Source organism: Lynx canadensis, chromosome B2 (genome assembly GCF_007474595.2).
Source record: "Lynx canadensis isolate LIC74 chromosome B2, mLynCan4.pri.v2, whole genome shotgun sequence".
In the NCBI taxonomy this organism is placed as follows: Eukaryota; Metazoa; Chordata; class Mammalia; order Carnivora; family Felidae; genus Lynx; species Lynx canadensis.
Window position 1 is genome coordinate 64795697 of NC_044307.1, and position 25975 is coordinate 64821671.

The following is a 25975-nucleotide window of genomic DNA, read 5'->3' on the forward strand; positions in this document are numbered from 1 at the left end:
ATGGACCAATCCAGGAAAGAGATATATATTCTCTAGGAAAGAATAATAGATATAATGATATCTAAGTTGCCAAGTTCCCTCCTTATTCATTTCGTCCTAGGGGTAGTAGCTGCTTCCTGAAGTTGCTACCTTTGTACACTTAAGAGTTCTCATTTACACCTTTTAGTAGTTAACCATCTTTACCTAGTTAACAATTCTTTAAATTTTACCAGCCCCAATGACTAGTATGTTTTCTGTCTGCTGATTGGACACTGGCTGATGCAGGCAGTGTTTGTACCCGAGACTACGGAATAGAATCACACATTTACATGCACTGTGGTGAACTGCTGGAGGTTTGTGAGCAAGCCAACGATGCTCTTAAAACATTGTGTCAGAAAGTTAAATGTGGCTGACTCTTTGGAAGAGGGAAAGCCAGGAGGTAAGATATGCCAGTAAAAGGTAAAAAGAGTGACTCAGGGTGTTGGCAGAGAAGATAAAAAGGAGGGGAGAGAGAGCTAAGAAAATCTAAGGGAAGAACAGGATTTAGGACTGCTTAGAGAGAAAAGTGAAGGACATGCTGAAAATTTTAAACTGTAGGATTTCAATGTGTCGAAATGATCATTTTAGGCCAAGGATATTGATAAGGACACTGGGAAATGGATCTTGTTGGGAGAAAGGTGGTGATTTGGGTCTGAGACATTTTAGGTTTTAAGTGATAATGAGATATGGGGGTGAAAATGTCTGGAAGGAAGTTGAGTATAAAGGTCTGAAACTCTGGGAGACATCATCATCAGAGCTCTAAACTAAGATTAATTATTCACTTACTGCTCAGAGGCACATTCAGTCTCTAATATCTGGGTGTTGGTATTCAGAACCGACTCAGCACATTCATGGTCTCAGCCTCTGGGACCACACAGTCAAGTGGGATGCCTCCATTAACTTACTCCAACATCCTCCCTGTAGAGCTGACACTGAGGACCTGAGGGCCTCTCAAATGTAAGCAATAAGGTTAGAAGTTGAATTCGGGCATTCTGAAGTACTTCTGTTTTACCATACCAGGCTGCCTGTCTAGACACATTAGGCACTTAATGCCCTCCTTCCTTTTCCCACTAACTGAAGTGAAATCTCAGCTCCTTACTGAGATGATTTCTGCAACAGGTGAGGTGGTTTGCTCGCCATGGAAATTTGAGTGTTAATAGACATCAAAGCCTTCCTCTAAAGGGTGATGCTACCGTGGTGGAATTTTGAATGCCAGTCAAGTCCTGATAGGCCTGAAGCTGTACTACACCAGAGAGTATCAGCTTCCTCCAAGGTCTGAGCACCGCTCTGCCTGTGTACTGGGCATTCTCTTGGACTCAAACCAAATAAAAGAGAATTAGTCAAGTGGAGAGATGCCTGAGTACATCAGAATACATTTCAACTCCCCTTTCACTCACGAAAAGCTAAAATTTTGCTGACAAGGAAACAAGAGACCCTGGTGTGTTTGTGATTATCTAGCCAGCTGTTTTCTTATTTTATCAGATATTGAAAATGTAATGAAAAGGAATAGAAAATATATTTGTGTCTTGGAGGTAGAGAGACCAAATATTGTTTCTTTGGCTGCTTACGGGCACAGATATTTCAATGAGGCAGCCTGGTTTAAATCTTGACCCTACTAGTTTGTGACCTTGGGAAAGTAATCTAACCTTTCCGTGCCATAGTCTCCTCACCAATGAAATGTGGATACTTCTTATGACTGTTCTTAATATATCTAAAGTGCTTACAACAATGTCTGGCCCCTAGTAAACAGTATGTAAGTATTAATACTATTAATGTTGCAAAGCTTATTACATCCCACATACCTGACACATTTGGTTATTCCCAATTTGCCCGTCTGAGCCCCTGGGCTAGTGCCTGCATAGATGATGGTCCTACTCTCAAGGAATTTCACTTTAGTTGGAAAGGCAAGAGTTATGGCTTTGAAGAGATAACACACAGTGAGCATAAGTAAAAATGCCAATTGCATAATCGAGTCCATGCTTGCTGGGAGAGTGGGGGATGGATGGGTTCTAATGCTGGAAAAGACCCAGGACTATGTCTGTTAGAAAGCAGGTATGCATGTGGAGGGGACAGATATGGAGTGTAGAGAGAAAGTGAGCAGTAAGGAGGCTGCTCTGGACTAAACTTTTATGCACCAGGAGCATTGTGATAAAGAAAAGAGGAGGTCAGTGAAGCAGGTGGGACCTGTGTGAGAAAGGGAAGGGAAGAGACACTTGTGACAGACATTAGCCAAGAAGGCCAGTCCCTAAATCTTTCTTGATATAAGGCTGTGCATTTAGGAAGAATAACTGAGTTCTCAGGCCCAGGTAGCAGGTGGAATAATGGTACCACTTACCAAAATAGAAACACCATGAGGCAGGAGCTGGCTTTGAGAGGACAACACATGTACAGCTTCCCAGATGTGTTTTTTGGGAGGACTGGACGAGACACTACATGCAAATCACTTAGCACAGTGCCTGGCACAGAGTCAGTGCTCAATATATGGCAGCTAATATCATCTATGCACTCTGGAGGTTGAACTGCCCTAATTTAAGTGTAATGCTAAGACATGCCGGCCATGAATGTACGTAGAAATGTGCATATTTTCTCACTCTTGTTTGTACATTTGGGTTCTTTTTCCTGAAAGAAACAAAATACATTCTTATAGCTGCAAGATTTAACTTAAACTCTCCCCATGATTTTAGCTAGGATTAGAAAAATGGTTAAAAAAAGACGGTAAGTGAGGACTTCCAAGAGACCTAAGGGAAGGAAATTAGTCAACATTCTGTCACTTTTCCCTCTGATTACAAGTCTCCCTTAGAGCCATTTTTTCCCCACATAGAATAAAGGAAAAGGAAAATCTTGACAGCCTTTGGTTCAGAAACAGTTGATGATATTGTTAAAAGAAGTACGTTTCATTATGCACTATAAAACTTGCTAAGCATGCTGATGGCATTTATAGAGTCATGTGGGGAGAGGCCTGAGGAGTCCTGGTTGCATTAGAATTCAGTGTATACAGTGCAATGAGTTTAATTTGTGAAAAATAAATTTAATAATTTGTTGCCTTATGTCTTCTTTCTAGGAAGACAACGCAGTCCTTCGCATTTTACTTAGAAAAGCATTTACTTAAAAGCTGCATGAGGGGCGCCTGGGTGGTGCAGTCGGTTAAGCGTCCGACTTCAGCCAGGTCACGATCTTGCGGTCCGTGAGTTCGAGCCCCGCGTCAGGCTCTGGGCTGATGGCTCAGAGCCTGGAGCCTGTTTCCGATTCTGTGTCTCCCTCTCTCTCTGCCCCTCCCCCGTTCATGCTCTGTCTCTCTCTGTCCCAAAAATAAATAAACGTTGAAAAAAAAAAATTAAAAAAAAAAAAAAAAAGCTGCATGAGCGCTGAAAGCAAGCATTGAGACTCCACCTTCACACCTCTGATGACAAAATTACAAACTATGGTGGGGAGGATGAGGTGTAAAGGAGCAGGAAATTAGTGCTATTTGTTTTAGGATGTTTTCATTGAGATCTGGTACCCCTTTTTTTAAAAAGTGTGTGTTTGTCTTCTTTCACTGTCAAGGCAAACTGAAATTCTAGGCTCAAAGAACACTAGAGCTGAGAGGTGGCTTGGCAACCCCCCATTTTACAGATGGGGACATTGAGGGGGTTATGTGTTCCAGGCCATAGCAGAGCCCAGAATCCTGACCAGAACCTGGACCATGATGCCTGCTTGCCTGCTGCCTCCCTGCTGCCTGCCTTCCTTCCCCACCTCGCTGATGTCACAGAATGCTCATTACTGGTAACCAGGAGGGGATTCTTTAAAGCATTAAAAGGCTTCAGAATTGGAGGGGCTTTTGAGAGCACCAGCCTCAACCCTGTAAGCTCTGGAGCTAGCTCAATGTCGAGGATAAGAGTGAGTAAGATAAGGAGGGCCTGGACCTAGCTTCCCTGACCAAATTCTGGGCCATTTGTATTTCTTTAAACCACTCCAGACCACTGAACGGATGATTCAGAGATTTCCTGTCAAAGTAACCACAACAGAGCTCATCCTTCTTAAGACTGGTGTACTTCATACTTCTACTTCTTCTGCTTTTCTGGGCCTAGAGGTCGCCTCAGCAGACTAGAGGGATAGATGGGGCAAATGGTCTATAGTCTCTTCTAGCCCTAACATGGCATTTTGATGACTCTGGATACAGTCCATGACTGAATTCCCTAGACTCCTTTGATAAACCTTTTGCAGCATCTAGATGAATTGTTTCTCTTTCAAACAACCCGTGACATTTCCTGCCTCTGCCCCTTTGCAAAGTCATTTCCTTTATTCTTGCCTTATCCTAATGGACTTGATTATGCTCCCTCTGGAATGTGGGTGCCAAAGAAGGAAAGACCTGTCCTGTTTGCTGCAGTAGGTCCTTGTCTTGGAACAGTGCCTGGCACATAGCAGATACTCAATAGTGAATCCAAAATATAGGTGCTGCTTGGTTCCCATCTTATGAAGCCTTTTTAAAGCAGAATTAGGAGTCCTTGATCCTCACCTGTGGGATCAATCCTATCTTAGACTCTTTGCTCGGTTGTGACCCAAACACAAGAGTTGTCAGGACTTTTGCCAGGAAAAGATACAACTTGGCATAAAATTAATTTTGCTGCTACTTGGGCTCTGTCCTTGGGCCTCATCTCTGGACATTGGTGTCTCACTTTTTTACTGGCCTTCAGAGCGCATCTGACTCTGATGATGAATCTAGCACCCTTCCCCACTATGTGGAGGTGTGTTGAATCTTATTAGCTTTGTGCTTGAAAGGCCATGCCATCCTTCCATATATCAAGTTCTGCTTGCCAGGCTGACCTTCCTTTTCCTTCTGGCAGCTGCAACTGACTCTGTCCTCACAGTGCCTACCCTATCCCGGAGGTAGACGACTCTTGGTCTCTATCCTTCCTTATCTTGCATTGTTAAGTCAGGTACTTCATGATCCATGTCATGTTCTATGTGGGAGTCACTCTCTTGGTACCTGGCACATCAGTGTCTGTTAAGATGTTTGTTTTGTCCTGCCCATGAGCCAGGACTCTCTCCCTAAACTCTAGGCTGCTGACATGTGTCCTAGAGGGCACTGACTGCTTAATTTATTGGTGTTGCCGCCTTAAGATTCCTCTCTTGGTGCTGTGTCTCCTGTGGAGTCACCCTGCTACCTGCAGTTGGGTTGGCAAAGCCAACCACTGTCCTAGATGACCTGTGGGGTGTTTTATCACCGACTCCAGTCAGCAGAGTCCACTGACTACACTGGTCTTTCTGCCTGAGATGAGTCCATGTCTCAATCAAGTTCATGTTCAGAGAAGAGTGGTGGTTTCCTCATCTAGGTTAAGAGCTAGCATTCTGGTGTGAGTGCCTAGACACCAGGTGTGTGGCTTAGGCACGTTACTCAGCTCTAAGCCTCAATTTCTTCATCTGAAAGGTGGGGGAGGAATGCAGGCAATAACACTATTTTGTCTTGTATGGTCATGATGAAGACTAAATTAGAAGTAAGTGTAACCAGAAAGTGTTGTAGCCCATTGGGCTCCCCTGCTGCCTCAGCCCTCTGAACTACTCTATCCTATGAGCCCCCATAATACTTATTCTCTATACTCTCATTTTGTATTTAAAGATACTATATTGTAACTGTAATTTTCATTTTTAGATCCATGTCTTACATTTCCAGCTATAGCATCAGTTCTTTTAGGTAAAAATCTGTGCCTGGCACCACCTTGTATCTCCTAAGCCTAGCCCAATGCCCTGCATATACCAGATACATGGTAAATGCTTATTTTTATTCCTAGTATGGATAATCATCTCATTTATTCTAAAAATCAAACATTACTGCCCCACAAACTCTGATGAATTTGCTCAGCCCAGAGTTCATTTCCCCTGTTGATGGTGCACTGGCAAGGATGAATGCCAAGGCAGACAAAAACAATTATTAACCATCCTAGGGATTATGTAGGTGGCAGGTGTCCTGGAATGATGTTCCTTAAATGATGTTCTTAGACTTATTTGCAGTAGTGGTTAGAAATAACAATGGTCATACTAAAAATCTGCTTTCCAATTAGCTCAGGAAAAAGAGATGACATTTGGGACTCAGCCAGTAGGAAACTAAAAGACTAAAAGACCACAGTATTTCAGAATCCTGCTTCACTTGTAATGGTGGCTTCTTTCCTCACTAGATAGTTTCGGATTTGGCCGTTTAATTGATTGGTAAATTTCCTGACACCATGTACTTTGACTTTAATTACTATTGACCAGTAACGGAGTGAAAGGTGGCACAAGTATCATTAGTAAGTTCAAGGTCATGTCATCTTTCTTAGAGAGAAGAATTTAATACCATTAATAACTTAAAATTTGGGAGCAGCTTTTTGAAAAAAAAATTATTTGGGTTCTGAGTTGAAAAGCAAAGGCATTTGTGCTCAGACACTGTAACATATCTACAGTGACAGGATTCAAGGAGAGGGGTGAATCACACAAGTGAAATTATTGTGGGATATTCCAGCATTTAGATTGGAGGCTACAAGGAGAGGCTGTGAATGAGGATCTGAACTTGGAGGAACAACACCTGGGTTCCAATTCTTCACCTTTCTCAACTGCAAAGGTGGCATTGTCTCTTTCTTCTATAAAGTGGGGGAACACCTATTTTCCTGTCCTCCTTTCTCAAAAGGTTGTAAAGATCATATGTGGTAATATTTGTGAAAGATCCTCATGGGTTTAAAGATGCTGAGTAAGCATAAGTCAAACAAAATGGCTACAGACCCAGACCTGGTAGTCCTGGACCTGGTGGTCTTCCCAGTGCCTGGCATGGTAGCCTGGACAGAGCAGGCAGTAGGGTGCAGGGTGTGCCGTGCTGGTGAGTGCTATCATTTCACTGGAGACAGAGACTGGCTGAGCTGAAGGAGGGCAGGAAATTCTTATGAGGTAAACTTTGCTTTTCCTTTAGATTGAATTTGAAAATTCTGACCTAGAGATCTAGAGGCTTTTGTTCCAGATCATGAGGAAAGGGTCCAGAAGGAAACACAGTCAGGTACAAGACTTCTATCTGAGTAACTCTCCTTAAGAGAAGAAATCTCTAGATGCACTAAGAAACAAATACTTGCTTTTCTACAGGTAAGTCTTCTTTTGGAAGGAGAGAACTGAGAAAAATGGACTTAAAATTACAAAGGGAATACTGTTCAGCAAAGAGGAGAGAGGGTGGTTTTTCTCAAGGAAAGAAAAATGTGACAGGAGAGAGAGAAAGGGAAGAGTTTTGTGTCTGTTCCAGGGTTGGAGGTAACACAGCCCATTACCAGCAGAGGCCTGGGTAGACTTCTGGATATTTTTAAGAAAAAGAAAGGTAATTACCTTTCTGAGATGACTTAAGGGCATTTCTCTTCAAGGCCTCTTCAATTTCTTTGCTGAGTCTATAAACTTTGTGAGGGAAAACAGAAATGTATGTCCACTTCAAGAATAATGTGACAAGTTATCTTTTACAGTAAACTCTTGCTTTTTAGAAATTTTTATTTTTTAGTGCTGAGAATTCTAAGAAACAAAGAATAATATTAAAATTTGAAAGTAATGGGTTATGAAAATACTTCAGTAACTAATTTGTTAAACTGTTATATAGTTTCCCATTAGGTTAGTTGTCTTAAGTGTTAACTTCTAGGAATGTAGCTCCCAAACGCTATCTCTAAAGAGGGTGGGAATGATGAAAAGCCAAAAGCCAAATATCTCTGAGACACACATAATTTCAAACTTGAAGCAATCCATTGTCCAAATTCACAGGGCCTTAGAAGGAAATTGCCAACATCAGACTTTCCATTTCTCCAAGAGAAAGCAATAGAGTTCAAAAGAGACATATAAATAACTGACCCGAACAATAGCCTCAGAGAGTTTCAAAGAGGCTTCCTTAGAGACAGATGCTTATAACATTTTTTCAGAATAATTCAACTTTCGTAGCATTAGTAACGTTAGCCTTTAAGAAGTACTTCCCAACTACTAAACTTTGGGGGAAAGAACCCACTTATCCACCGGCAAGAAACAGCTCACACTAGAATGATCCATTAATCCCTGAACTAGGTCTATAAATTAAATGGCTTATAGAGAAAAGAATTAAAGAATTTACAATCTTTGTCAAAAACTCAAAATAACTCCTGTTATTTCTCTGTTTCAAATAAAGATTCATAGGCAGATACAAACAGTAATGATTTTTAAATTAAAAAGTTTTATGAGATTTTCAAGTAGACAAATAAAGCCAGAGGGTCAGGCTTTTCCTCTGAATAAAAAAAAAAAAAAAGTAGAGTGGAAAGGAGAATATAAAAGCTAAGCAGGAGGGAAGAAAAATATTTTGAGGCATGCCCACTAAAAAATATTTACAGATTATTAGATAGTAAAACTATTTAATCTCAACTTTTTATTACTGAGAGAATGGTTCCCTAAGAAAATTAAATAGCATAAAGAAGATTCCAGGTAGGATCCAGAACTTAATTATGAGACTAAGTCATGCTTGTCATTAACAGCATAGTTTGCAAACCAAAAATGTCTCACCTGATGAGAATGTGTTTATAACAGAAAGGTTGGGAACAATCCTACTTAACAATGCTTTGGTAAATCATCAGTTGGAGTTAAATGTTTTTAATAATAATTATAATCTTTTAGTGAGAAACATAAGAGAAAAATTTAAATTGATTCTCCCTCTCAACGTATATATGAAAAAATGGGGTTTCTTTATAATAGGATGTTTGGCAGGGGATTACAACTAGTTGGCTAAAAGGGTCTAGGATCATGTTTTAAAATTTCCTGTTCAGGCTTCTTTTCTCTATCATAATGCTTAACTGAAGACAGTCATAGAATCATAGAATTTAACTCAGTTTGGGAAGAGGCATGAAAATTTGTGTTTTTGTTATCCTTTTCACTGAAGTATAACATATATACTGAAAAGTGCACACGTCTTAAGTATACAGTAAACACATCCACTCCAGCAGAGAAATGAAGCATTACCCAAACTGCAGGAAACCTCTTGCACCCCTTGATGTCAGAGCCCACACTGGACAACTCAGATATTCTATATCCAGCTGAGGAATGAGCAAGTTCTTATGCTGCTGACTTCAGTGCTTTTCCACTAAGTTAATTCCATCTAATTTAACTAACAATCTGAAGCCTAACACAGTGTAAAACTGCAGTAAGAGTGCCACGAACATTCGTTGAATGAATTAATGAAATCATTCCTGAAGTTCCTCCTGTTTCATACATTATTTCTGAGTCCTTGGTGTGTTTTTCTTGGTCTCTCACTCACAGTGCAAGGTCTCATCATATCTTGTTGATGATCCTGGGCTGTCTGAGTATTTCTGAATGAGATGCTAGGAAGTGGTATGTGTGGGTGCTGTTGCCCTTTATAGGACTCTTCCCTAGGAAGGTTGAATGTGAGTCCATTTCATTGGGTGAACTCCTATGTCCATATTTGAAGAACTTGACTCTGGGGTGATTTTATCTTGATAGAAAGGAATCCTTCAAAAGCCCAGAAAATGAAAACTTCTAGTGTTTTAGAAGCAGTTGTGACAGAGGGAGTTGGGTGACCAACTCCTCACGCAGAGTTTCGTTAAATTCTATTTTCATTTCTACATCTCATTTCCATTGCCTTCTAGGGGTGACCAAAAGTTGATCTATTTTTTATCGTCACCTTGCAATAACAATTCTAAATAACAGGAGTAATTAGATACTTTTCAACCTTCAAAAATTAAGTTGGTCTGGTTCTAAACAATTGTGGTTGCTATTTTTTCAACTTTATTGTGACTTAGCTTACATATAATAAAAGTCCCCTACATTAAGTGTACATTTGATGAATATTGTTAATTAAAAGTCTGATGAATTTGGGGAATTGTATTCAAGATATAGTAATGTTCCATCACTCTAAAAAATTCTCGTGTCCCTTCACAAGTGATACTCTGATCCAACTTGCAGTCCCAGACAACTGCTGATCTGCTTTCTCTCATTGTGCTTTCTACCTTTTCTAAGAATTGTATATACTGAAATCAAATAATATGTACTCTTGTGTTTGTTTTCTTTCACTTAAGATGTTTTTGAGATTTGTTTATCTTGTTGTATATATTAATATTCCTTTTTTCATGCTGAGCACTATTCCATTATATGGATATATCACACTTTGTTTATTCATTCCATGTTAGGTTGTTCTGGTTTGGGGCAATTGTGGGATAATGCTGCTGTGAACATTTGGTATGTTTTCATGTGGACACACATTTTCATTTCTTTTGGATAAATGTCTAAAAGTAGGATCAATGGATCACATATTTAACTTTATAAGATATGTTATACTGATCCAAGGTGGTGGTACCATTTTGCTTTCCACCAGCAATGTTGGAGAGTTGTCATTGTACTACATCATCATCAACACTTGCTACTGTTAGAATTTTTAATTTAGGCTGTTATAGTGGTGTGCGGTGTTATCATGGTTTAATTTGAGTTTTATCTCATCATGGTTTTAATCTTATGGCTTGTGATGTTGAGAATCTTTTCATGTACTTATTTGCACTTGTTTATCTTCTTTTGGAAAGTGTCTATTCAAATCATTTTTGTCTATTAATGGGTTGTTTGCCTTCTTATTATTGAGTTGAAGGTCTTTTTTTATATTTAGATAAAGCCTTTGTCAAATGTATTTTGGGAATATTTTTCCTAACCTAAATTTGCCTTTTTTGTTCCCCTCAACTGTGTCTAAGAATAAAAGTTTTAATTTTGATAAAATACATTTTGTCAGTTTTTTTCTTTTACAGGTCATGTTTATAGTGTTCTATTTAAGAAATCTTTGATGTGGGTCACAATTTTTTTGCTTGTTTGTTTTCTTCTAGATGCTTTATGGTTTTACTTATGTTTAGGTCTATGATCAATTTTGAGTTAATTTTCATGTATGATGTAATATACAGATTGAGGCTAAGTTTTTATACAGATATCCAGTTGTTCCAGCACAAGTTAAAGGCTACTTTTCCCCCATGGAATTACCTTGTCTTAGGAAAGGAATTGGAATATTATAGAAATAGAAAGGAGGTCAGTACAGCCTGAATGTAGTGAGAGAGGAGGAGAATGTTATGCAGCAATGCTGGAGAGAAAAATAGGGGCCAAACTTTGTAAGATCTTCTAGGTATTGCTAAGAAATTTGGATTTCATTCTGATAGTAATATGATTGCTTCAAGCATTTTAAACATGGGCACTGGATGATCTGATTTATATTTTAAAAAGATAATTCTTCACTTATCTGAACCAATTCAGTGAAACCATGCTGATGAAGGTCACTGCTGACCATGCAGTAGTAAGCTAAATTTGAGGGAGTTTAATTATTTATTCAGTGGGGCAAAATTTGACCCCATAGTTCAGCAGCTCTTAAATTTCCAACCATACATTTGCCTTTTCCCCTCTCTTTGCAGGAGTCTGTTCAAAACCAGAGCTAATGCATTTTTTGAATGCTAGTTTATATACTGTTACTGCCAGAAATTTTTGCCAGGGATACTGAAAATGCTACCTGGTGCTTTATGTCCTTTTGGCTTCTCTTCCTTTTGCTATTTCCTTATTGTCAAGGTAAACACTGTGCTAATACCAATAGAAAAAAGCTTAGTAAGACTTTTTTTTTTTTGAGCTGACAATACTTTTATTTATTTTTTTTTTTATGAAATTTATTGACAAATTGGTTTCCATACAACACCCAGTGCTCATCCCAAAAGGTGCCCTCCAAATACCCATCACCCACCCTCCCCTCCCTCCCACCCCCCATCAACCCTCAGTTTGTTCTCAGTTTTTAACAGTCTCTTATGCTTTGGCTCTCTCCCACTCTAACCTCTTTTTTTTTTTTTTTCCTTCCCCTCCCCCATGGGTTCCTGTTAAGTTTCTCAGGATCCACATAAGAGTGAAACCATATGGTATCTGTCTTTCTCTGTATGGCTTATTTCACTTAGCATCACACTCTCCAGTTCCATCCACATTGCTACAAAGGGCCATATTTCATTTTTTCTCATTGCCACGTAGTACTCCATTGTGTATATATACCACAATTTCTTTATCCATTCATCAGTTGATGGACATTTAGGCTCTTTCCATAATTTGGCTATTGTTGAGAGTGCTGCTATGAACATTGGGGTACAAGTGCCCCTATGCATCAGTACTCCTGTATCCCTTGGGTAAATTCCTAGCAGTGCTATTGCTGGGTCATAGGGTAGGTCTATTTTTAATTTTCTGAGGAACCTCCACACTGCTTTCCAGAGCGGCTGCACCAATTTGCATTCCCACCAACAGTGCAAGAGGGTTCCCGTTTCTCCACATCCTCTCCAGCATCTATAGTCTCCTGATTTGTTCATTTTGGCCACTCTGACTGGCGTGAGGTGATATCTGAGTGTGGTTTTGATTTGTATTTCCCTGATAAGGAGTGACGCTGAACATCTTTTCATGTGCCTGTTGGCCATCTGGATGTCTTCTTTAGAGAAGTGTCTATTCATGTTTTCTGCCCATTTCTTCACTGGGTTATTTGTTTTTCGGGTGTGGAGTTTGGTGAGCTCTTTATAGATTTTAGATACTAGCCCTTTGTCCGATATGTCATTTGCAAATATCTTTTCCCATTCCGTTGGTTGCCTTTTAGTTTTGTTGGTTGTTTCCTTTGCTGTGCAGAAGCTTTTTATCTTCATAAGGTCCCAGTAATTCACTTTTGCTTTTAATTCCCTTGCCTTTGGGGATGTGTCGAGTAAGAGATTGCTACGGCTGAGGTCAGAGAGATCTTTTCCTGCTTTCTCCTCTAAGGTTTTGATGGTTTCCTGTCTCACATTTAGGTCCTTTATCCATTTTGAGTTTATTTTTGTAAATGGTGTGAGAAAGTGGTCTAGTTTCAACCTTCTGCATGTTGCTATCCAGTTCTCCCAGCACCATTTGTTAAAGAGGCTGTCTTTTTTCCATTGGATGTTCTTTCCTGCTTTGTCAAAGATGAGTTGGCCATACGTTTGTGGGTCTAGTTCTGGGGTTTCTATTCTATTCCATTGGTCTGTGTGTCTGTTTTTATGCCAATACCATGCTGTATTGATGATTACAGCTTTGTAGTAGAGGCTAAAGTCTGGGATTGTGATGCCTCCTGCTTTGGTCTTCTTCTTCAAAATTCCTTTGGCTATTCGGGGCCTTTTGTGGTTCCATATGAATTTTAGGATTGCTTGTTCTAATTTCGAGAAGAATGCTGGTGCAATTTTGATTGGGATTGCATTGAATGTGTAGATAGCTTTGGGTAGTATTGACATTTTGACAATATTTATTTTTCCAATCCATGAGCAGGGAATGTCTTTCCATTTCTTTAAGTCTTCTTCAATTACCTTCATAAGCTTTCTATAGTTTTCAGCATACAGATCCTTTACATCTTTGGTTAGATTTATTCCTAGGTATTTTATGCTTCTTGGTGCAATTGTGAATGGGATCATTTTCTTTATTTGTCTTTCTGTGGCTTCATTGTTAGTGTATAAGAATGCAACTGATTTCTGGACATTGATTTTGTATCCTGCAACTTTGCTGAATTCATGTATCAGTTCTAGCAGACTTTTGGTGGAGTCTATCGGATTTTCCATGTATAATATCATGTCATCTGCAAAAAGCGAAAGCTTGACTTCATCTTTGCCAATTTGGATGCCTTTGATTTCCTTTTGTTGTCTGATTGCTGATGCTAGAACTTCCAGCACTATGTTAAACAACAGCGGTGAGAGTGGGCATCCCTGTCGTGTTCCTGATCTCAGGGAAAAAGCTCTCAGTTTTTCCCCGTTGAGGATGATGTTAGCTGTGGGCTTTTCATAAATGGCTTTTATGATCTTTAAGTATGTTCCTTCTATCCCGACTTTCTCAAGGGTTTTTATTAAGAAAGGGTGCTGGATTTTGTCAAAGGCCTTTTCTGCATCGATTGACAGGATCATATGGTTCTTCTCTTTTTTTTTGTTAATGTGATGTATCACGTTGATTGATTTGCGAATGTTGAACCAGCCCTGCATCCCAGGGATGAATCCCACTTGATCATGGTGAATAATTCTTTTTATATGCTGTTGAATTCGATTTGCTAGTATCTTATTGAGAATTTTGGCATCCATATTCATCAGGGATATTGGCCTGTAGTTCTCTTTTTTTACTGGGTCTCTGTCTGGTTTAGGAATCAAAGTAATACTGGCTTCATAGAAGGAGTCTGGAAGTTTTCCTTCCCTTTCTATTTCTTGGAATAGCTTGAGAAGGATAGGTATTATCTCTGCTTTAAATGTCTGGTAGAACTCCCCTGGGAAGCCATCTGGTCCTGGACTCTTATTTGTTGGGAGATTTTTGATAACCGATTCAATTTCTTCGCTGGTTATGGGTCTGTTCAAGCTTTCTATTTCCTCCTGATTGAGTTTTGGAAGAGTGTGGGTGTTCAGGAATAAGACTTTTTAGTTATTAGAGATTGCATACCCCTTGGTGATTACTACTAGCTTAATTTAAACTATGTGAAATTAACTAAACATGAGGAATCTAGGATAGCATTGTCATAATAAAATTTATAATGCATTGTGATCATCCATTATACTTGAGGATGATTGAATTAGCTTAAATATAAAGAAATATTTTGATCCAGAGAAGTTTTGTTCTTAGAGAAGGTTATAAGAGAAATTGTAGAGATCCTAATCACAGAATTGGTTTATTTTGGCAAAATTTTGTTGAAGGACAGTTAACTGGTTATGTTATATCTAGATTATCTTTTCTATTTAATTCCAAAAGGCTTTTAAAAAATATTTTTAATTTATTTTATTTTTAAGGGGATTTATTTATTCATTTTTAATTTATTTTTAAAAATTTACATGCAAGTTAGTTAGAATATAGTGCACTAATAATTTCAGGAGTAGAATCCAGTGATTCATCCCTTTCACATAACACCGGTGCTCATCCCAACAGTGTCTTCATTAATGCGCCTTGCCCATTTAGGCCATGCCCTCTACCACAACCGCTCTAGCAACCCTCTGTTCTCTATATTTAAGAGTCTCTGAGGTTTTGTCTCCCTTCCTGTTTTTATATTATTTTTGCTTCCCTTCCCTTATGTTCATCTGTTTTGTGTCTTAATCCACATGAGTGAAGTAATATGATATTTGTCTTTCTCTAATTTTGCTTAGCATAATTCACTCTAGTTCTATCCACGTTGTTGCAAATAACAAGATTTCATTCTTTTTGATTGTGTACTCCAATCACAATTTGATACTCCATTTTGTATGTGTGTGTGTGTATGTGTGTGCGTGACACACACATATACACACACACGCACACACTAATTCATCTGTATCCATTCACCCATAGATGGACATTTGAGCTCTTTCCATATTTTGGCTATTGTCGATAGTGCTGCTATAAATATTGGGGTGCATATGCCCCTTTGAAACAGCACACCTATATCCTTTGGATAAATACCTAGTAGTGCAATTACTGGGTCATAGGGTGGTTCTATTTTTAATTTTTTGAGAAGCCTCCATACTGTTTTCCAGAGTGTTGCACCAGTTTGCATTTCCACCAGCAGTGCAAAAGGGTTCCTCTTTCTCAACATCCTTGCCAACATCTGTTGTTACCTGAGTTGTTAATATTAGCCATTCTGACTTGTGTGAGATGGTATCTCATTGTGGTTTTGATTTGTATTTCCCTGATGATGAGTGATTTGGGGCATTTTTTCATGTGTCTGTTAGCCATCTGGATGTCTTCTTTGGAGAAGTGTCTATTCATGTCTTCTGCCCATTTCTTAACTGGATTATCTGGGTTTTTTGGATGAGTTTGATAAGTTCTTCATAGATTTTGGATACTAACCCTTCTTATCTCATGTCATTTGCAAATATTTTCTCCCATTCTATTGGTCGCCTTTTTGTTTTGCTGATTGTTTCCTTCTCTGTGCAGAAGCGTTTTATCTTGCTGAGGTCCCAATAGTTCATTTTTGCTTTTGTTTCCCTTGCCTCCAGAGATGTGTTGAGTAAGAAGTTGCTGTGGCTGAGGTCACAGAGGTTTTTTCCTGCTTTCTCCTTGAGGATTTTGATAGCTTCCTGTCTTAGATTTAGGTCTTTCATTCATTTTCAGTTTATTTTTGTGTATGATGTAAGAAAGTGGTCCAGGTTCAATCTTCTGCATGTTGCTATCCAGTTTTCCCAACACTATTTGCTGAAGAGACTATCTTTATAGTATATTCTTTCCTGCTTTGTCAAATATTAGTTGGCCATACGTTTATGGTTCCATTCCTGGGTTCTCTATTCTATTCCATTGATCTAAGTGTCTGTTTTTGTGCCAGTTCCATACTGTCCTGATAATTATAGCTTTGTAATACATCCTGAAGTCCGGAATTGTGATGCCTCTAGGTTTAGTTTTCTTTTTCAGGATTTCTTTGGCTCTTTGGGGTCTTTTCTGGTTCCATACAAGTTTTAGAATTGTTTTTTCTAGCTCTGTGAAGAATGATGGTGTTATTTTGATAGGTATTGCATTGAATATGTAGATTGCTTTGGGTAGTATCGACATTTTAACAGTATTTGTTCTTCCAATTCATGAGCATGGAATATTTTTCTTTTATTGTGTGTGTGTGTGTGTGTCTTCTTCAATTTCTTTCACAAGCTTTCTATAGTTTTCAGCACTTACAGCAATGAACAGAACATCTAAGCAGAAAATCAAAGGAAACAATAGTTTTGAATGACACAGTGGACTGGATAGACTTAACAGATATATTCAGAACATTTCATCCTAAAGCAGAGGAATACACATTCTTCTCAAGTGCACATGGAACATTATCAAGAATAGATCACATACTGGGAAACAAGTCAGCCTCAACAAGTACAAAAAGATTGAGATCATACCGTGCATATTTTCAGACCACAATTATATGAAACTCAAAATCAATGACAAGAAAAAATTTGGAAAGACAACAAATACTTGGAGATTAAAGAACATCCTATTAAGGAATTAATGGGTTAAGCAAGAAGTTAAAGAAGAAATAAAAATGTACATGGAAGCCAATGAAAATGATAACACCACAGCCCAAAACCTCTGGATGCAGCAAAGGTGGTCAAAAGAGGGAAGTATGTAGCAATCATAAATAGGATCCTAAAGAAACAATCCTAAAGAAGGAATAAAAGCCTTAGATACACAACCTAAACTTACACCTTAAAGAACTAGAAAAAGAACAGAAAATAAAACCCCAAACCAGAAGAAGATGAGAAATAATAAAGATTAGAGCAGAAATCAATGCTATTGAAACCAACCAACCAACCAAACTAACAAACAAAAACAAAACAAAACAAAAAAACCCCAGTAGAACAGATCAATGAAACCAGGAGCTGTTTTTTTTTTTTTTTTGAAAGAATTAAAAAAATTGATAACCCTATAGCCAGTTTGATCAAAAAGAAAAAGGAAAGAATCCAAATAAACAAAACCAAGAATGAAGGAGAGATCACAACCAACACAGCAGAAATACAAACAATAATAAGAGAATATTACGAGCAATTACATGCCAATAAATTGGGCAATCTGGAAGATATGGAAAATTTTCTAGAAACATATAAACTAAAAAACTGAAACAGGAAGAAATAGAAAATTTTAACAGACCCATAACCAGTAAAGAAATTAAATTAGTAATTAAAAATCTCCCAAAAGCAAGAGTCCAGGGCCGGATGGCTTTCCAGGGGAATTCTATCTCACATTTCAAGAAGATTTAACACCTATCCTTTTGAAGCTATTCCAAAAAATAGAAATGGAAGGAAAACTTCCAAACTCATCTATGAGGCCAGCATTACCTTGATTCCAAAACCAGACAAAGACCCCACTAAAAAAGGGAATTACAGACCAATTTCCCTGATGAAAATGAATGCAAAAATTCTCAACAAGATACTAGCCAACTGGATCTAACAATACATTAAAAGAATTATTCACCATGATCAAGTGGGATTTATACCTGGGATTCAGGGCTGGTTTAATATCTGCAAATCAATCAATGTGATATATCACATTGATAAAAGAAAGGACAAAAACCACATGATCCTCTCAATAAATGCAGAGAAAGTATTAACAAAATACAGCATACTTTCATGGTAAAAACCCTCAGGAAAGTAGGGATAGAAGGATCATACCTCAAGATCATAAAAGCCATATATGAAAGACCCACTGCTAATACCATCCTCAATGGGGAAAAACTAAAAGCTTTCTCCCTAAGGTCAGGAACACGACAGGGATGTCCACTCTTGCCACTGTTTTTCAACATAGTATTGGAAGTCCTAGCCTCAGCAACCAGACAAGACAAGGAAATAAAAGCCATCCAAATTGGCAAGGAGGAAGTCAAACATTCACTCTTCACAGACAACACAATACTTTATATGGAAAACCCAAAAGATTCCACCAAAAAACTGCTAGAACTGTCCATGAATTCAGCAAAGTCACAGGATATAAAATCAATGCACAGAAATCAGTTGCATTTCTATACACCAATAATGAAGCAACAAAAAGAGAAATCAAGGAATCTATCCCATTTATAATTGCACCAAAAACGATAAAATACCAAAAGGATTTTTATTTAAAATATATATTTGTGCTTAAACTAGTTTTAGTATATGCTTTAACTTTCAGAACACTAAATATATTAAAGTTAAGAGATAAAAAATGAAGGTTAAATCAAGTTGAATAAATAGGTTACTATTGTTTTCTCTTCTAATGAGTTCCATATGATTAATATCAGCTATTTGGCTGATCAGTTCTACAGATAAGTTTCAAATTTGCATCAGAACTATATAATTTGTCTAATATTGTACGAATGTTGGTTAGGAAGACAGACACTTTATTAAGTAAAATGTTGGTATTAGTCTTGATAATCTTGACGTTCCTTAAATTTGATTTCTTGATATTACCTCCACATTAACCACATTTCACTTTAAAGATTATTTTAGGTGTTTAAATATTGAATTCAGCTTTAGTCTTTTGAAGTTTTAACATTTACTGAAATAGCCTTGCTAGAATGGAGTTAGCAAACTTTTTAAAATTATTATTTTTTAATTTGAGCATAGTTGATATAAAATGTTACATTGGTTTTAGGTGTATAACATAGTGATTCAACTTATCTATACATCATGCAATGCTCACCACAGTGTACCTACCATCTCTCACCATATGATGCTATTACGGTATCACTGATTATATTCCCTATTCCCTATGCTGTGCTCTTTTATTCTGGAGTTGGGAAAATTTTTAATTTTAAGAGATGTAGAGAAGCTTCCAGTTCTGTTAGATTAGATATTATATAAATTCTCCCACTAATAGCATGTAGAAATTATAAGATGAATATCTTCAAAACAAGGAGAAAATTGAAACTAGAGTGATAAGCTAGAACTAATGTCCTGCTTTTCCTGGACTGTCTGTAATACAAGAAATGGAGGCCAGGGTTTTGACAACTTCATGAAGGAAAAGGTGATAAGACCTTTTGTCTAACAAGATGTGCAAATAACTAACACTCATGCATAAAGGTAGGACGCTCGAAGGTCTAGACTTTCAGTGAATGTTTGAAGTAGGAAAAAAAAATCATATCTTGGTGAAATCAGTCAAAAGGAAGCTTTAAAAATCTTAGTCCTTGGCTTCATGTAGGGAAAAATTATTGCCTCAAAATTAATAACCAGCCTATCTGAACATGAGCTCAGGGTTTGAAATCATAAAACTACACAGTTCAAGAAAAACCATGCTAACAATTTAATTTATAGTACTTCAGGTGGGTAGTGTACCAGATTGGTAGAGCACCTACCAGAAGTAAATACATATTTATTTGGTGAAAGTCATTCCCAAATTGTTTCCATTAAATTAAGCTCAACCAAATAAAAACACACACACAAGAAAACAAACTACAGTAAGCAGAGTCATCAAAAACAGCCAACAATGAATTAGATAGACTTGACCTAGGATCTGACACAGGATCTAGAATGTTGAAATTATTTAATGCAGAATATAAAATAAATATTATTAAAATGTTTCCATACATAAAAAAAGAATATTGTAGGGGTGGCTGAATGGCTCAGTTGGTTAAACATCTGATTCTTGATTTCAGCTCAGGTCATGATCTCATGATTCTTGAGTTTGAGCCCCACAGTGTGCTGTTAGCACAGAGTCTGCTTGAGATACTCTGTCTCCCTCTCTCTCTCTGCCCCTCCCAGACTCACTGTCTCTCAAAAATAAGTAAATATTTAAAAAAAAGAAAGTTGTATATATGACTAAGGGCTAAGACTGAGCATATTTTAGGAATTACATAACTTTGGAAAGGAACTAAATAGAATTTATAGAACTAAGATATATTTATTTAATTTAAAATTCCATGGATGGGCTAAACATCAAAGCAGACACAGCAAAAGAGTAATTAATAAACTGGAGAAAAGATCTGAAGAATTATGCAGAATTTAACACAGAGAGATTAAATAAATATGGAGGACAGGTTAAGAGATATGGAGGACAGAATGAAAAGGTCTAACACATGCCAAATGGGAGTTCCAGAGTACTGAAAAAGAGAGAGAAAGTTTATTTTGAAATGTTAATATTTTTTATAATGAGAATTTTCCACAATTGAGGAAAGACACAGATTCTCAGATTTAGGAAAACAACAAATCCCAAGCAGAACAATACAAAACTAATATTAACCCAGTCACACTGTAGTTACACTGTAGTCAAAGTGAGATCATCAATGACAAGATAAAAAGTAACTTGTTAAAACAGGCAGGAACCTATCTTCAAATAAAAGTTAGATTGATGTCACAGCAGCAACAATGGAAGCCAGAGATTACAAACATATCTTCAATGTGGTGAAAGAAAATAGAAGTTTATCTAAAATTAAAAACTTAAAATTTAAAAATTTTTTTTCTATTTAACTTTATTTTTTTTTTTAAATTTACATCCAAATTAGTTAGTATACAGTGAAGCAATGATTTCAGTAGATTCCTTAATGCCCCTAACCCATTTAGCCCATCCCCCCTCCCACAACCCCTTCAGCAACCCTCAGTTTGTTCTCCATATTTATGAGTCTTTTTTGTTTTGTCCCCCTCCCTATTTTTATATTATTTTTGTTTCCCTTCTCTTATGTTCATCTGTTTTCTCTCTTAAAGTCCTCATATGAGTGAAGTCATATGATTTTTTTCTTTCTCTGACTAATTTCACTTAGCATAATATCCTCCAGTTCCATCCACATAGTTGCAAATGGCAAGATTTCATTCTTTTTGATTGCTGCGCAATACTCCATTGTGTGTGTGTGTGTGTGTGTGTGTGTGTGTGTGTATCACATTTTCTTTATCCATTCATCCATCGATAGACATTTGGGTTCTTTCCATACTTTGGCTATTATTGATAGTGCTGCTATAAACATGGGGTTGCATGTGTCCCTTCGAAACAGCACACCTGTATTCCTTGGATAAATGCGTAGTAGTGCAATTGCTGGGTTGTAGGGTAGTTCTATTTTTAGTTTTTTGAGAAACCTCCATACTGTTTTCCAGAGTGGCCGCACCAGCTTGCATTCCCACCAACAACGCAAAAGAAATGCTCTTTCTCTGCATCCTCACAAACATCTGTTGTTGCCTGAGTTGTTAATGTTATCCATTCTGACAGGTGTAAGGTGGTATCTCCTTGTGGTTTTGATTTGTATTTCCCTGATGATGAGTGATGTGGAGCATTTTTTCATGTGTCGGTTGGCCATCTGTACGTCTTCTTTGGAGAAGTGTCTTTAAGACTGAGGATTCAATAAAGACATTTTCAGGCAGGAGTTGACCACCAACAGACTTCACTAAAGGAATTTCAAAAGCATGTACTCAGGACAGAAGAATCGAAAAGAATCCAAAGCAGGTTCCAGGCTCTGAGCTGTCTACACAGAGCCTGACATGGGGCTTGAACTCACGAATGGTGAGATCATGACCTGAACCAAAGTTGGACACTCAACTGATGGAGCCAACCAGGTGCCCTTTAAGCTGAAAAGGGAGTTATAATGTATTGAATTGTTTTTCTCCCCAAAAAGATATGTTGGAGTCCTTATCCACAGTACCTCATAATGTCACTTTATTTGGAGATAGGATCTTTACAGAGGTGATCAAATTTAAATGAGGTCATTAGAATGGCTCTAATCCAATATGACTGATGCCCTTACAAAGAAGAGAAAGCACATAGTATTACAGATAGCACATAGAAGGAAAACCATGTGAAATTGGAGGCAGTGATCATAGGATGTTTCTACAAGCCAAAGAATGTGAAAGATTGCCAGTAAACCACTAGAAGCACGAAAGACAAACAACAGATTCTTCTGCACAGGCCTCTGAAGGAACCAACCCCACAGGCCCCCTGATCTTGGACTTCTAGTCTCTAGAACTGTGAGACAATATACTCTGGTTGTTTAGGTCACCCACTTTGTGGTTATTATAGCAGCCGCAGCAAATGAATACAGAAATTGTTTAGAATAAAATTTCCAATGTAACGAAAGTTCTAACAACTTTATATATTTGTAAAGATAAAATTCTATATTTTAAGCAAACTATGTATGTTAAAATTTTTCTGGTAAGTCATTAAAAATTAAAATATTTATCTTTTACATCAGTAGAGAATAAATAAAATAAAAAATGAATTACCATTGGATATATGGCTGATTCCACATCTGGGACAAGAAATGTTCAAGATAATCTTGGAACATTTTCATACCAGAGAGCAAGAAAACCCTCAAAGACTATTACTAACAGACTCACAAACTAGTCTGATTAGGCTGCATTGGCCACAAAACAAAAATATATACACCAATAAAGATAGCCACAATGGATTAAAACTTATGAAATATATTTAAATCTAGAAGTTCAAAACGATACTATTTATGATTTATAAATAAATAAATAAATAAATCATTAGTTACTTTTGGAGGGTTCTAAAGAATGATCTATTTTGGAAATTAAAATGTATCAAAAAATAATCTTAGGATCTGCTGGGAAAATGATTGAGTAGGAGGATTCTAGTCTCATCTCATCCCATGAATACACCTAGATAACACCTACCTCAGTGTAACGACCCAGAAAATGACTCAAAGACAGGCACAACAGACTTTCCATGGCAAAACATAGAGAAGAGGCCACATTGAAGAGGCTAGGAAGGGCACAGATATGGTTGGGAATAAAAGTGACCTATGGGAGGGAAGACAGGTGCAGAGAGCAGAAATAAATGAAATAGAAACTAAAACCAAAAACAAACAGCAACAACAAAACAATAGAACAGATCAATGAAACCAGGATACTTTTTAAAATCTATTTTGAGAGAGAGAGAAAGCATGAGTGGGGAAGGGGCAGAGAGAGAGAGGGAGAAAGAGAATCCCAAGCAGGCTCCATGCTGCCAGTGCAGAGCCTGATGTGAGGCTCGATCCCATGAACTCTGAGATCATGACTGGGGCTGAAATTAATAATAAGACATTTAACTGACTGAGCCACCCAGGCACCCTGAAACCAGGATTCTTTAAAAACATCAACAAAACTGATAAACTTTTAGCCAGATGCATCAAAATTTTTTTAAAAAGGAGATGACTCAAATAAAATCAGAAATGAAACAGGAGAAACTGACACCACAGAAATAGAAAAGATTATAAGAAAATGTTATGGAAGATTATATGTCAACAAACTGGACAACCTAGAATAAATGGATAAATTACTGGAAACTATAACCTACCAAAACTGAATCAGGAAGAAATAGAAAATTCAAAGATTGCTTACCAGCAATAAAATTGAATCAGTAACAAAAAATCTTCAAATATACAAACAAAAGTCCAGAACAAGAAGGATTTACAGGTGAATTCTACCAAGCATTTATAGAAGAGTTAATACTTAATCTTATCAAACTATGTCAAAAACCAGAAGAGGAAGGAAACCTCCAAATTCATTCTATGAGGCCAGTGTTACCCTGCTTCCAAAACCAGATAAAGAACCTACAAAAAAAAAAAAAAACTATATCAGATGTATCTGATGAACATCGATACAAAAATCCTCAACAAAACAACAGCAAACCAAATCCAACAATACATTAAAAAAAATTCACCATGATCAAATGGGATTTATTCCCAGGATGCAAGAGTGGTTCAATATTTGCAAAGCAATCAATGTGATACATCACATCAATAAGAGAAAGGATAAAAATCATATGATCATTTCAATAGATGCAGAAAAAGCACTTGACAAAGTACAATATCCACTGATGATAAAAACCCCTCACAAAGTAGGTTTAGAGGGAACATATCTCAACATAATAAAGGCCATATAAACAAACCCACAGCTAACATTATACTTAATGGAGAAAAACTGAAAGCTTTTCCTACAAGATCAGGAGCAAGACAAGGATGTCCACCCTCACCACTGTTATCCAACATAGTACTGGAAGTCCTAGCGACAGCAATCAGACAACAAAAAGAAATAAAAGGCATCCAAATAGGTAAGAAAAAAGTAAAAAACTATTTGCAGATGACGAGTTACTGTATATAGAAAACCCTACAGGCTTGACCAAAAAACTTCTAGAACTGTACATGAATTCAGTAGAGTTATAGGGTACAAAATCAATGTATAGCAATCTGATTAATTTCTATACACTAATAATGAAGCAGCAGAAAGAGAAATTAAGAAAAACAATCACATTTACAATTGTACCAAAATAATAAAACATCTCAATAATCTTAAGAGGTGAAAGACCTGTACTCTGATAACTTAAAACACGATGAAGGAATTTCAAGGCAACACCAATAAATGGAAAGTTATTCCATGCTCATGGGTTGGAAGGAAAATACTGTTAAAATGTCTATACTATCCAAAGCACTCTAGAGATTTAATACAATCCCTATCAAAATACCAACAGCGCTTTTCACAGAATTAGAAAAACCAATCCTAATATTTGTATGAAACTGCAAAAGACCTTGGATAGCCAAAGCAATCTTGAAAAAGAAAAACAAAACTGGAGGTATCACAATTCCAGATTTTAAGTTATATTTCAGAACAGTAGTAATCAAAACAGTATGGTACTGGCATAAAAATAGATACATAGATCAATGGAACAGAACAGAAACCCCCAAAATAATCCCACAATTATATGTTTGATTAATCTTCAACAAAGGAGGTAAGAATATGCAATGGGAAAAAGACAATCTCTTCAACAAATGGTCCTGGGAAAACAAGACAGCTACATGCAAAAGAATGAAGGTAAACCACCTTCTTACAGCATACACAAAAATACACTCAAAATGGATTAAAGACCTAAATGTGAGACCTGAAACCACAAAGATCCAGGCAGTAATTTATCTGACATCAGCCATAGCAACATTTTTCTATGTATGTCTTCTGAGGCAAAGAAAATAAAGGCAAAAACAAATTATTGGGACTACATCAGAATAAAGTTTCTGCACAATGAATAAAACAACCAAAAAAACTAAAAGGCAAGCTACTGAATGGAAGAGGATATTTGCAAATGACAATTATGATAAAGGGTTAGTACCCAAAATATAGAAAGAAATGATACAACTCAATACCCAAAACCCAAATAATCCAATTAAAAAATGGGCAGAAGCCATGAACAGACATTTCTCCAAAGAAGACACACAGATGGCCAAAAGACACATGAAAAGATGCTCATCAGTCATCATCAGGGAAATACAAATCAGACCTACAATGTGATATCACCCCACTCCTGTCAGAATGGCTAAAATAAAAATCCCAAGAAACAACAAGTGTTGGTGAGGATGTGGAGAAAAAGAAATTCTTGCATTGCTGGTGGGAATGCAAACTGATGCAGCCACTATGGGAAACAGTAGGAAGTTTTTCAAAAAATTAAAAGTAGAATTACTATATGATCCAGCAATTCCACTACTGGGTATTTACCCAAAAAACATGAAAACACTAATTTGAAATGAAATATGCACCCCCTATGCTTACTGCAGCATTATTTAAAACAGCCAAATTATGGAAGCAACCCAAGTGTCCATAAA